General features: G+C 37.8%; 1 long non-coding RNA gene across 1 annotated transcript; it reads left to right on the forward strand.

Annotated features, from left to right (window-relative positions):
* Positions 1 to 6364: 6364 nt before the first annotated feature.
* On the forward strand, positions 6365 to 13309 carry LOC110219070 (uncharacterized). The gene is made up of 3 exons (XR_002327507.2): positions 6365 to 6512; positions 7670 to 7775; positions 13221 to 13309. It is a non-coding gene; the product is annotated as an uncharacterized LOC110219070 (long non-coding RNA).
* Positions 13310 to 14956: the final 1647 nt, after the last annotated feature.

Genomic DNA, 14956 nt, shown 5'->3' on the forward strand with positions numbered 1-14956 from the left:
TGCCTGGCATAAGCTGCCTCCTCTCTCTCCTGGAGAGGGGAAGGAGGATGCCAGGGAGTTGTTGCACTCTGTAGGAGATAGAACCCACTTCTGTCCCAGGGCTTGGATGGTATTCCTTTGAAAGGACTGCTGGGCCCAAATGACAGCCCAAATGGGCTCAAAAAGTTTGGCGACTCAACCTATCAATAAATCAAGCAATATCTGAGACTGGCAAAGGGCAGCTAGGTGGCACAGTAGCTAGAACACCAGGCCTAGAGTTAAGAAGACCTGAGTTCAAATCTAACCTCAGACACTTACCAGCTATGTGACCCAGAGGAAGTCACTTAACCCTGTTTGCCTCAGTTTCCCCATCTGTAAAATGAGCTGGAGAAGGAAATGGCAAGCCCCTCCAGTATCTTTGCCAAGAAAATCCCAGACAGGGTCACAAAGTGTCAGACACGACTGAAACAACTGAACAACAACAAGGAGACTGGCATTGTGGAAGACACAAGGGATATGAAGGCAAAATTGAAATAATCCTTGCCCTCAAGGAGATTACATTCAATCAAATGAGTCAAATGTACACATATAAGTACAGCATATGCAAAATCTGTACAAAGTAAATGCAGGATGACTTTATGGGGTGGAGTGAAATACTAGCATCTGGGAAGACATTAGGAAAAGTTTTGCAGCCTATGCAAAGACACGAGAGGTGGAAAATGTCATGTCTTGGGTAAGGAAGAACAGGAAGGCCAGTTTGGCCAGACAGACTATGTGAAAGGAAGTAATGCCCATTAAGGCTGGAAAGGAAGGTTGGAGCCAGGTTGTGAAGGGTTTTTAGTGGCAGAAGAGTTTGTGTTTGCTCCTAATGGAATCACTGAAGTTGGAGTAGGGTAGTGACATGGCCACAGCTGTGCTTTAGGAAAAAGACTTAGGGAGAGATTTGTGGCAGAGAGATCAGTTAGGAAGCTACTACAACCTTCATAAAGGTGGGGAACTTGTGGCCTCGAGGCCACACATGATCCTCTAGGTCCTCAAGTGTGGCCCTTTGACTGAATCCAAACTTCACAGAACAAATCCCCTTAATAAAAAGATTTGTTCTGTAAAACTTGAACTCAGTCCTAAGGCATCACTCGAGGACCTAGCAGGCCACATGTGGCCTCAAGGCTGCAGGTTTTCCACCTCTGCATCTAGAATTAAAAAAAAAACCCACCAATATCACTTAATGAATTTTTTTTTGGGTAGAGAATAATAACAATAACCACAATTTATATAATGTTTTAAGGTTACAAAGTATTTTCTTCAGAAATAGATCCGTGAGGTACAGAATTAAATGGATCATTTTGTTAAGAAAAAAATTGCAATAGAATGTGATCTAACAAATGAATGGCAAGAACAATGACAACAAAAATGATGCAAATATGTGCTTTAGTTAAGTCTCTTATGATGAAATTAGAGTTGTAGCTAATGGCTTTGTTCTATGATAGCTCTGTTACTGAAACTTCTGCCCTGGCTGTATTATAGTCCCTAATTTGGAGATTTCAACCTTTTGTTTCCGAAAGAACTAGATTTCCTTCAGGGGACTTTGGAATTCTAGGAATGTATGTATGTTTAAGGTGAGTTTAGTGCTTTTCATAATGCAAAGCTAAGTTGATGTGTCACTCAGATTTGTAATGTCAACAAGTCACATTTTAATTACATCCTGTTTGGAAGTTTCCAAAACAAGGATAAAAAGCAATTATTTTAGTACTTAAAAGTCTGTCATCATTTTTTTAAAAATGGCTTAAGCTCCTTGAAGCCAGTGACTAAATATATATATATATATCCTTAATATATCTCCCTCAATTCAACATTGAGTGGGGTAGGCTCTTAATAAAGGTGTTTATTGGATTGTATTAAATTGTGTTCAGCCTTGACTTACATAGCATGAAGAATAGTCACAACTGGGGGGCACAGTGAATAGAGTGCTAACCCTGGCCTTAGACACTTACTAGCTATGAGACCCTGGACAAATCACTGTCTGCCTCAGTTGCCTCTGTAAAATGAGCTGGAGAAGGAAATGGCAAACCACTCTAGTTTTTTGCCAAGAAAACCCCAAATGAGGTCATGGAGAGTTGGACATGACTGAAACTACTCAACAATAGTGAGTAGTAGTGGTAAATGAAGAAGAAAAAGAACTCCAGGCTTAGAGTAAATCAGGACCTAATCCTGGTCCTGATATTATCTTGTCATATGTTCTCACTGAGTCTCGTCTGCAAAATGGGCATAATAACATTTTCACTACCTTCCTGGCAGGACTATTTTTAAGGAAAGTTCTTTGTAAGCCTTAGAGTATTCATGCTCCCCACCCCTGGCACTTGTTTGGTATTTGCTTTTCTGTTAACATGTTGTTTTCTCCCAGTAATATAAGCTTCTTAAGGGTGAGGACAGTTTAGTTTCTGTCTTTGTGTTCCCAGAATCCAGTGCAGTGGTGGTGTTTAATAAGCATTTGATTAATTGAATTGAAGGTGATAAATAAATGCGAGTTGTTATTTTGTTATTACATATTTTAAAGTTTATAATTCTATTAAGTTTATTTATTTAAGGAAGAATAGATTATTGAATTTGACTTAAAACATACATTATTTTGGATGTTTTCCTCATACATATATCAAATTATAACTGCTTGACTTAAAATAGCTAATTATTCACTCTTTGGCCCTTGACACATATGCTTTAGACAGTAAGGCTCTAGCTCATGTCTTCACTTCCCTTTCACTGGATTTTAAATGTGCAGCATTTTCTTAAACTGCAAAGTCCTTTGATAACAGAGAACATTGTTTTTCATCTTTGTGTTTTTACTTATTAATCCAATGTCTTATACATAATAGTTCCTTAATAAATCTTCATTAAATTGAATTACTAACTCTTTGGAAATGGTCAAATTTCTACAAGTTTTATATTGTGACTACAGCATTTTACCTTTCTTAGCAAAATTATATGAAATAATAAAAAGATGATAAACAAATGTTTATATGTGTATATACATATGTATGGAGATTTTATATATATATGTCTATATATGTCTATATATATATGTATATATAGACATATATATATGTATACTGAGAGAAAGAGAGAGGAGAGAAAGGGAGAGAGATAGAAAGAGAGACAGAGAGACAGAGAGAGAGAGAACCCATCTGGAAATAGACCAAGGAAACCATTAGGAATACTATGACCACTTTTGGAGAACTAAGGTGTGTGGTGATTTTGGGAAAAGTATCTTATCTTTTTCTAAGCAAGTTGGAAGTACAACAAGGCTAGGTTGAGAGCCTATGACACCTAAACAATATAGCAGGACATACATACATGCACACATTTATATACAAATTCTAAAGGAAAAGGGTAGCAACCTACTACCCATTTTTTCAGGAAGATACCATAGTATCAACATTGGGTAGAGTGAGCCTATACCTAAAGAGGTAGGGGTGATAATATGCTGTGGGAGGCTGTATGATACAGTAGAAAGAAAGCTAGATCTTGAGTCAGATGATCTAGGTTAAAATCCCAGCTCAGCTGCCCATACCTGTATGACCTTGGACAAGTGATTTAACTTAGTTGGGCCTCAGTTCTTTCATCTGCAAAATTAGGAGGTTGAACTAGATGGCATCTAGGATCTCTTCTGCCTCCATTTCTATATTCCTGTGATCCAGTGGATACATGAGTCCACATAACCATTCTCATCTTTTTTCAAGGTGGAAGAGTAACATTACTTTTAGCTTGGAATTCTTTGTTGACATTCTCTTTCCTTGTTGGCAAAAGCTTCACCAATAGGTATCTTGTGGAATAGGTATCTTGTGGCCTAGTGGGCCAAAGTATATGAGATCTGGAAGGAACTTCAAAGTCCAGCAAGTCCAATCCATAACTGAGTAAGAATGTCTCTAGAAGCATCCTAAACATTGAAATCCTTTCTCTACTTGAAGACCTCCATGATAGGTCTGCCTCCTAAGGTTCTCTTCGCTTCCAGACAGTTCTAATTGTCATTATTTCGTCCTATAGAGCTGAAATATGGCTCCCTTTGACTTTCACTGGTTGTTCCTTGTTCTGACCTTGGGTACCAAGCAGGACATATCCAATCCCTCATCCACACGGAAATATGTTTAAATGCATGAAGACATTTTTATTTTTCTCCGTCTTTCTAATCTGATAGGTATGAAGTAAACCTCACGGTTGTTTTGATTTTCATTTCTCTTCTTGATGATTTGGAGCATTTTTTTCCAATGGCTGTTGATAGCTTCTATCTCTTCCCATGAAAACTGCCTGTTCATATCTTGAACCATTTATCTTTCGGGAAATGGCTCTTATTCTTATATGTTTGTATAAACCCCCTCTATATCTTTGAAATCAGACCTTTATCAGAGATTTGCTGCGAGGATTTTTTTTCCCACCAACTGTCTCCCTTTTAATTCTAATACCATTGCTTTTGTTGAAGGCACTAAAGGTCTTGAACAGAGGAATGATATGATTAGACTTGAGTTTTAAGAACTTAGCAGCTGTGTGGCAGATGGGTTGGAGACACAGAGACACTGGATACAGAAACCTATAAGAGGCTCTTTTAATAGTGCATTTGAGAGGTGATGAGGGCCTATGATCTCATTTATATAGGTGATTAAAATTATTGAATTGAAGTATACATATTTATTTAGCATTTGGGTTGCTTAGATTTAAAAAAGTTGGAAGAGATCTGAGAGGTCTTCTAATCTAATCACATCATTTTGTAGGTGAGGCCCAGAAAGGTCAAGTGACTTCTCAGGATCATGATGCTGATAAACAGCAGAGCTGGAAATTGACTAGTAGTCCTCTGATTCCAAATCCAGCATTCTTTGCACTAAACCATACAACTTCAATATTACTATTTTCCAAATTTTATGCTAAAGAGCTCTTCTACTTTATTAGGATTTGTCAATGTTATTTTTTGCTTTAAAAAGTATATCTTTAAAAAAATTAGTTTCTAAGACTGTTTTTCCTTTTGAAGACATTTAAATATTTTAGCAGAATAGTGTGTAAAACACAATTACATAGTGTTTTTTATGCATGCCTTGCCAGCTCAGAAAGTAGTAAAAATAATAGCTCACGGTTATATATGTCTTTAAGTTTCACTTTCCTCATAACAGCCCTATAAAGCCGATAGTTCAAGTATCATTGAATCTCTGTAGTTGGAATTCAAACTTGTGTCTTTCATTGTTAATGACTTTATCCACTTTGGATATGATTACACCATATTAAAACAGAGATCAAATTTTATGCTATGGACCCTAGCATATTGATTTCTTTGTTTTTTTTCCCCCTGGACCAGGCCTATCATTTTGTGGGGAACTCTTGGTGTAATAAACCATTAGGTATAGATACTCCTTCCACAGAAGCAGATGAGCAACTTGTGGATAAATTGTTATTGTCTTAGAGTTAGCTGGGTACAATGACAGGTTAGGTTAGAGCATCTAGGTGGTGCAATGGATAGAGTGCTGGGCCAGGAGTCAGGAAGACTCATTTTACTGAGTTCAAATGTGGCTTCAGATACATACTAGCTACGTGACCCTGGACAAGTCACTTAACCCTGTTTGCTCAGTTTCCTCACCTGCAAAATGAACTAGAGATGAAAATGGGAAACCTCTCCAGTGTTTTTGCCAAGAAAACCTATATATCACAAAGGGTTAAACACAACTGAAAATGACTGAACAATAACTGAGAGGTTAGTGACTATGATCTCACAGAAAGAATGTCAGACACAGGACTTGAACCCAGGTCATTCTTGACTCCTAGCATTACCCATCATTCACTGTAGCATATTGATCTCTTTAATTTCATCTCTAGTCCTAATTATTTTTGCTACAGAAAATGCTCTTTTTCTGTGTGTATGTGTCTGTCTGTCTGTCTCTGCCTTTCTTTACCTTGAAACATGTTCAACTAATGTATTATTCAAAAACTATTTCATTTTAGTCCACAATCGACAATAGTTTTACAGTTCAGCTTAATACACAGCAGAACATAGACACAATGCACTGCTATAGTTTCAACTTTGAACAACTATGTAAGCATTAGTTACTTCATGGTAACTTAATTAGGCAAATCAAGAAATCCAGGCAATCAGAGCAGTGGCGAATCATCTCCCTTCAGGAAGTTTTGTGGTCAGTGGGCAAAAATGGCAACCAGCTTCTCAAAGGCCAAAGATATATTATGTACTACAGGTCACCCACAAACTTTTATAATAGGAGACCAGCTGTGTAAACTGCAAGATGTTGTCCGAAGGAAGTGCCAAGTAAAACGTTGGTGCTGTTTGCTGACTGTGCTGAAGTGCTGAGAATCTAAATTCTTGCCAGTAATTTAGAAACTAGTTCAGAGAAGTGCAGCCTTCAGGAGGTACCCACTCTCCAGGGACTGGAATCTAGTAATGCTAGTCATCATGCCATGCTTCCTGGGTTATTGCAATTCTTCCATAAGCCCACAGCAGTATCCTTCAGGCTAACTCTCAGGCTGCCCTGGCTACTCCACCAGAGGTACTGTTTCTATTTTGTTTTCGAATTCCCAGATTTCAGTGAGAAAGAGCACAGTGTCTGGCATATAATAGGATCTTAATAAATATTCATTGATTTATTAATTGCCCCTCTGTTGAGGGAAACCACCAAACTGGTAGGGCCTTGGAAGAGGTCAGCCCTGCTTTCCACAAGCTATTGAGCTTGTTGTACCTCAAAATTAATTGTGGTCCCAAGACTTCTGGAATATTTTCTACTATAGTCTTAGAAAATCTGCAAAACTGAATCCACAAAATACAGAGACAGGGAAACAGAGATGGAGAGAGAGAGAGAGAGAGAGAGAGAGAGACAGACACAGAGAGACAGAGGGAGAAAAAGAGAGAGACAGAAGAGAGAGAGACTGGGAACTCTCAGAATATAGATTAAAGCAGAGGTGTACTAAGGTCAGCTTTAAATGGCTCCGAGAGTTGATTGTCAAATTTTCAATGTCAGCATTTATACTTCCAAAATTGGCAAATTCTGTAAATCAGGGCATGCTTGATTTATTGTTGTGATGATTGTGTAGACTTAAGACAATGATGGATGAAGTTCTAATATTGCAGATTAAATTTTAAAATGTGTCACAGTTAATTTTCAGAGAGCCAGTTGTTAAATATTTACCAACACATCACTTGACTAAACAGACTTCTTAGGTTACTAATGAATAAGCTGGTCCTTAAAGCTTGCCTATGGTAGATGAGTGTGGGGGATGTAGTTGGGTATTACAGCATAAGGAAAGTATACTATTTGTCATTTAGGTTTGGGGGCAGAGGTTGGGGCTTAATGAGAAGGGATAGATTCAACAGTAGAAAAGAAAGGGACCAATAAACTGACCAAGGGGCTGACAGTACCTGAAAATTCAACTGCTGCTGCATCATTTCTAGAAAGAAAGTAACAATTAGGTTTATGTTTACGGGTGGAAGAAAGATAGCCAATGACCCATTTTTCAAGCAGAGAAAGCTGTTTGTGAGGACTGGAGAGAAAAAAAATGGTCCAAGATTTTTTCAGTAGTAGAAGAAAATGTTTCATCAGTTGGCCCAGTTGGCCCTAGGAATTGGGTTGTTAGATGGGAGAGCAAAGATGATATTACCTGAGGTGACTAGATCTTAATTCAATTATGACTCATTCTGCTTTTATTACAGAAGGACTGTGCCCCTTCCTCTACCAAAGGAATGTTTTCAGGGACTATATACTCTATTGGGCCCACTTTGATTAATCCTGCATCCTTCTCAGTATTTCATGTCAGAGGTGAGTCAGGTTATCTTTTAGGTGTATTAGTCTTTCTGGCTGAGCATTCATTTAAAAACTGGGAAATCCTCTGTGGATATTATCCCTGTAAACCAATACTAACTTCCTACTGAAAGGAAGGTTGCTGGCCATACTGTACTGGAAGGAAATTATACAGAAAGAAAAGAAAGCAAACAATTATTAGATATTATGCAATAAGCAAGTTATAGTAATCTGAAGTCCCACAATGAGCATTCCCAAGTAAAGGCCGAAGGCTCTGATAATATCAGCTTCTACACTGCATGCTATCTCCCATCGGAATGAGCCACTTTCACCAAGTTTGCTGCCCTGCCTTCTATTGCAGAAGCTATAGTCATGTGTCAACTTGCCACTGACATAGACCATACTGACTGAGGCCATCTGGAAAATTTCCAAATGCTCGTTAGGGTAATGGAACCATGCTTATGTAATGAAGTGGCATGCAGCACATCTCTTCTGAGACACAGTAGCTACTTGGGAGTCAATGCCATGAATGACAGCAACAGTAGCCTTGGGAACCTATGCTAATGATTCTTAAACATTTTCTATGGGACTAATTCTGCTCCTCCCATTCCAATTTCCAGCAATGCTTATTCAAAGGACTCATTTTGAATTATAAAGTTGGTTTAGCATTGAAACCAAAAGATAGTTAGACCTGTTGGATTTGGAGTCAGAAAAACCTGAGTTCAAAACTATCTGTGTCCTAGGCAAGTTATTTAACCTCTCTAAGCCTCTATTTACTCAACTGTAAAATGAGAGCAATACCTGCCTCACTTAATTGTTGTAAGGCTCAAATGAGATAATGTTTATAAACTTTAAAACACTATATTGTTGTTGTTGTTAATTTAAAGCAATTTAAAGAAAGTTAGGGACTTGGAATGACATCTTTTATGTAAGCATAAGTTGCCTGAAGAATTATGATTAAAATCAATGAAATAATGCAAGTGTAGGGATTTTTTTAAATAAAAAAAACTGCACAAAACACTGCATAAATGTAAGCTATTATTGAAGCTGTGTAGGATAGCTACATAAGAGTCTTGAGTTTAAGTCCTGGTTCTGATGCTCACTAGCTGTTGACTTTGGATAAGTCCTTTATTTTGAACATATCTCTTTATAAACAAGTAGTCTTCCTAAGTGAATGTAAGTTCCCTGGGGGCAGCAACTGATTCATTTTTGTCTGGGAGTCTCTGGAGTTTATGAGGAGGAGGAAGAGTGACATGGTTGAGGAAGAGTGACATGGTTGAAACTTCTTGCAGAGGAAATCACTTTGGTGGCTGATTGGAGGATGGACTAGAGTGGGGAGACTTATGCCAGAGACTTCTCACCAGTAGATTATTGGAGTAGGCCAGGTATGAGGAAAGATAATGAATTCAGTTTTGGATACGTGTTTAAGATTTCTACTAGATATCTAGTTAGAGATATCTACTAGGCAGTTGGAGATATGAGACTGGAGGTCAGCAGAGAAGTTAGGGTTATATAGGAAGACTTAGGAACCATCAGCATACATATGATGATAACTGAATTTATGGGAGCTGATGAGATCACCAAGCAAAGGAAGATATGACAAGAAGAGAAGAGTGCATGAGAAAGAACTACCCACAGTTATGACCTGGATGAAGATATAGTAAAGGAGACTGAGAAGGACCCATAGGTAGGTAGGAGGAGAACTGGGAAAGAGTGGTGTCCTAAAAATCCAGAGAGAAGGGAATATTAAGAAGAAGAGGTTGACCAACAGTGTCAACGTTTGTAGAGAGGACAAGGGTGAGGATTTAGGAAAAGCTATTGAATTTGGTGGGTTAGAGAGCACTGGTAACTCTGGAGAGAGAGCAGTTTCAGTTGAAAGATGAAGTCAGAAGCCAGAGAATTAAGAAGCTAGTGAAAAGAAAGGACATCAGAGGTGCTATTGTTAACCGCTTTCTCAGAGTTTAACCACAAAAGACAGGAGAGATATGGGATGATAGTTAATGGGAATGGAAGGATTAAGTGAGGGGTTTTTTTTTGAGAATGAGGGAAACATGGTCATATTTGTAGGGGTAGTAGGAAAGGAGCAGGGAGAGACTGAAAGTTAATGAGGGAGTGAGGTGGTAGAAGGGGTGATTTGCTGGAGGAGACAAGGTGAAATGAGATCACTTGTGCATGTTAGAAGGCTTGGCCTAGTCAAGGAGTAAAGCCACCTCTTTATATGAGACAAAGGTGAAGGGGATTGTGGTAGAAGACCTGCATCTTAGTGATAAGAAATGAGGAGGAGTGGAGAAGAGGGAGTATTCCACAAATGGCCTCAATTTTTTCAGTAAAATATGAGGCAAAATTCTCAACTGAGAGGATGGAGGAAGGAATATGGAGGGGGAGCTATGCAAGGTTTGAGGAAGGATGATAAGGTTTGGAAGAGCTGTTGTGGAGAGTGGGAAAGTGAGTTGATCAGGTTGATATAGAAGGATTGCCTAGGTCCAAGCAGCTCTGAGGGCCCTGTTGAGTTATGTGATATAAATTTGTAGTGGACTCAGAACAGCTGTGTGTTTTTCTCTACCTTCATTCATGTTTTAGGTATTCAGGGGCGAAGGTAGCAGATGGGTGGGAGTGAAACAAGATTGAGACTCAGTATAAGTGGTGGCACGGTAGGGAGCACGGGATTCAAGAGAAGAGAACAACATAGAGTTGAACTGGTTCACCAACGGATCAAGATGGGGAAAAGAGGAGTGTGTGGCAAGTGCAGGGATGGCCTGGAAGAGAATTGAAGGGTAAATGGAATGGAGGACATGGAATGGATGAGAAGCAGAGTTTGTTTTGGGAAGGCAGAGGGAGAGGTGGAAAGACTGGTGATCAGATAAGATACTTAATACAAATAAGCACAAAATATATACAACTGATTTTATCTGGGTTGGGGGAGGAAAGCACAAAATACTGAGAGAATCAGGAAAGGTCTCCTGTAGGAGGTGACATGAACTGATTCACGAAGAGTTCAGGCTTTCAGGAGGCAGAGGTAAGGAATGAAACCATTCCAGGACTGGGTGGAGCCTAGAGATGGAATGTCACGTACAGGGAAAGTTTTTGGCCAGAAAGCAAAGTATGTGAGGAGAAGTCTAAAATCAGTTTGGAGTCAGCCTGGAGGTCTTTAAATGCCAGATACTGAACTTGAATTTGAATTCTGGCTCTTTTACTTACTACCTGTGTGACTTTGGGGAAATCTCATACCCTATCTGGGCCTCAGTGTCCTCATCTGTTCAATGAGGGAAATAGACTACCTGATTTCTAAGGTGTCTTCTAACTTTAGATCTATGTTTTTATGAGTTTGGACTTTCTCCTGGAGTCAACAGAGAGCCAGTGGAATGACATGAGCAAGGCTGTGCTTTGCAGCTGTCACAATAGAGAAGTTCAATAGTAAATAATATCAATAGTAAGTTCTTTGAACTATTTCATTTATGGCTCTGCATTCCTAGTGTCTAGCATACAGTCAGCACTTAGTCAATTGTTGATTAATCAGGAATACAGGTGTGTATGCATGTGTGTGTATTTGTGTGTGTGTGTGTGTGTGTGTGTGTGTGTGTGTGTGTGTGTCTTTTATTTCAGCTTTACTTCTCTTCTTGCTGGATTTGTAACCTTCCTGGTTATAATTGCAGTCAGATTTAACTTCTCACATTATTTAAAGAAAAAGAAAACCAGGTGGAGAATGGGATTTGAAATTCTTTTCCTGTGGTTTTTCTTTGTTTTCAAAGCTCTTCTGTCAGTTTTATCTTTAATCCTATTTTAGAATAAGTGCATTCCTAGCAGTCTCACTAAGAATTGCCTTATAAAGTTGAGGTTAAAACTTTTTTTAAACACAAAAATACTCATTTTTGGTGAGTCACCATTCCATCAAAAACCATAATTTTAGTCCAGTGTAAAATGTTTGATGATGAAAAATTAACGTGAATATGTGTTATTATTTCATTCCTAGGGCTGCTCTATTTATAAAAATAATAATAGCTTACATTTATGTAGTGATTTAAGAACTGGAGAGGGTTTTCCTCACTATAAAATGGTAAAGTTATTACAAGTATTATTTATCACTGTTTTATAGGGAAGGTACCTGGACTTGGAGAGGTCAAATAACGTGCCTAAGGTCACAAAACCAATAACTTAATTGGGATTCAAGTGCAAGTAAATGATTACTGAATTGAATTGATCTTGCAAGTTACCTGGTCTGTTCTCCCCATTTTATAAATGAGGAAACTGAAGTCTAGAGGAAACTGAAGTGGGGTCTGGAGGGGTTCACACAATGTTAAACCCAAATTTTATTCCATATTGATGGGTAAGGAATGTAAGGAACAGTTAAAAGTGGTTAATTGTTAACAAATCACATTCCATCTAAAATACTTATCTATTTTCCCATTGTATGGTAGGCCATTTGTAGTCTTATGCCTTTCTTTCATCGATCTACCTGTTTGTGACTAGTCTCTATTTTTCACAGGAGAATGTCTTTGTAGGTTTGGGGAGAATTCTTCCTAGGATGGTTACATTGCTTGGATAAATTCTGCCCCTCCTAAGTAGGCATGATTCTATCTGAGGTATTCTTAGGGCTTATGGCCTCCACTGTGCTTTGATTGATCATCTTGACCTTAACCCCTTCCACCTGACACTAATCTTCATCTTTGTCACGTACTCCCAAATACCACCACCTTCAGAATTCTGATCTTGTTACCTGCATTCTGGCCATCATTTCTACCCACACTGCCTGCATTCCCTGCCATAATCCTCTTCTCTTCCCCTACCAGAACCTTGGACTCTGCCCCAGCATTCCCAGAGTTCTTTTCTGTATCTCCCTCCTTTTTCCTACTAAGTAAAGCTGGCTGTGTGTCCCCTTCCCACTTCTTCCCATGGTTCTGGAGGTAGGTGCAACCACGTCTTCTAAACTTATCTCATTTCCCTATGGGATATTCTAGGGTCTCACCATCTTCCTCCATCCCTCTTCTTTTACCTTATAGTTTCTGTAGTTTACAAACACTGGTACAGTTATAAATACAATATACAATCATAGAATTTAAAATTGAAATAGACATTAGGGATTGTTTAGTCCAACTTCATTTATAAATGAATTAATTGAGACTCAGAGAATGGGTGACTTTTCCAAGGTCACACAGAATCTGGATTCAAATCCAGAAGCTCTGACACCATAATCAGTTTTACTTTTACTGTAACACATGCTGCTTATGTCTGATAGTCAAACTAAGTCACAAATACTCTCTCCCCGCCCCTGAAGAAAGAGGGAATACTTAATCACAGCCTTTTTGTGATATTTTAGCATTTGTAATTGTATTGTAGAATTATAGGACTGGAAGCAATTTGCTTTCATCCAATCTTGTTTCAAGAAGACCTGAACCCAAACCGACTAAGAAATGCATTTGTCTATACTATTCTTTTTATTTGCAGAATTATTATTTTTTTTTGCAGGGAAATAAATTCTTTCCCCATTGCAACTGCCTCATCTCAACTTCCTATGGAGCACTTACCTAGTAATCCTGCTGTCTGTCACGTGTAGCCTAGCAGACCTTTGCAAGAGTGAGTAAGCACAGCTTCAGAGGTCATAGACTTGATAGCCATCAAGGACACTTTTGTTAATGATCTAGAATTGCCATTTCATGTTGATTGGTCCCTAAATGGTTCTGATGAAGCAACTCAAGGAACAATGTGAGCTGGCTTTATTAGTCTCAACCTTGCCGTCAGAACAAAAGGTCAGATGTCACCACTGCCCTCAACCTGGGTACCTGCAAGTAGGACTATAATAAGTGTTTGGATGAATTAATAAACAAGGCCTTGAACTCAATACTAATGTCAGCTAAGCAAAGATGTGCTTTCTTTCTATTTTCCAAATTGTATTTTGTACCTGCATTTCCAGATATGCTTATATACCTTAGCATTTATCAATTTTTACATGATCTTGACCTTCATTTATTACAAGTTACCTGCTTTGTAGTTTTTAAGTTATATAAGGTTCACCCCTTCGTCTTTCAAACATTTCAGTAGTATGAAATAAAAAGGGTGTTGATCTTACATAAACCATTGCTATTTTCCCTTGTAATTTTTGTGCATGTTCTGTTTTTTAGATTTTTGTAGTTAAAATGTACACAAGACATATTGAGACATTTTCCTAGGCTCAAACTTGGTTTGGATTATTTCTTTCATTTTAGATTTAGTTGTAGTGTTTGATTTCTAAAAATTGCTTTCCCATTTGGACATTTGCCTAGGAAGTCGATTACCAGAAGAAAGAAATCCAAATTTTTAGTCTGATTTTGTAAACTTTGTATATATCATGTGGAAAGTCCACATGAACTTTTGCCTGAAAGCATTTCTGTTCGATTTTTTAAACAAAAGTAAATACATAGCTTAAAAAAAATTTTTTTATTGTACAGCTGAGTATAGGAAACTTTTTTGGGCAGTATTTTGGAATAGAATACTGAATATTAGCTTGCAATTGAAGCACAAATTGTTTATTTTTTATGAACTAGACATAGATGATTTTTCTAATTCTTTATTATTTATTTATTATGCTAAGCCTGTTCTCTCACACAATTTAGGCTTTCTCAGTTTAGGCTTAGAAGGAAAAAAAGAGGTGTAAACGGCATATTTATTTTATTGCAAGAGGCACCTGTATTTTTAAACTCTTAAAGGTAAATGAATTGTTCTGAGGCCATCTTAAATCTCTCTTATTTTATCAGGGAAATCAGTAGGGTTTAGCTGAAATGGCCTAGGACAATGTGTGTACAAGTGACTTGCTTGATGATGGGAATAGAAAATAGCATTTTCTTTCTCCTAGCCTACAGCTATTATGCTATTGTATAAAGACAAACAAAGGGGTCTTATTCATTCCACTTTGTCTCCAGGTAAGCTCATTTTATATCCTGGAAAAATTCCTAAATACTGGTTTCACACATTCCTACACGAAAACATTTAAATGATGAAATCTTTTTCTGCTGAACAAAATTACCATGGTCCTATAGTAGGCTTTTTGTTTTGTTTTATTTGAAATAGAAAAGTGAATGAAGAAACCATAAACAATTTTTGTTTCAATATGGAAACATCACTTAATAAAAGAGCATTACAGATGTTTTTGAGGATAAAAAAAAGGGAAAATGAGGAAATAAAAAGGTAATCTAATTATGGTCCTGAATATAAGGAATGTGAAGAAT

Source organism: Phascolarctos cinereus, unplaced genomic scaffold (genome assembly GCF_003287225.1).
Source record: "Phascolarctos cinereus isolate Bilbo 61053 unplaced genomic scaffold, phaCin_HiC Scaffold_4;HRSCAF=312, whole genome shotgun sequence".
NCBI lineage: Eukaryota > Metazoa > Chordata > Mammalia > Diprotodontia > Phascolarctidae > Phascolarctos > Phascolarctos cinereus.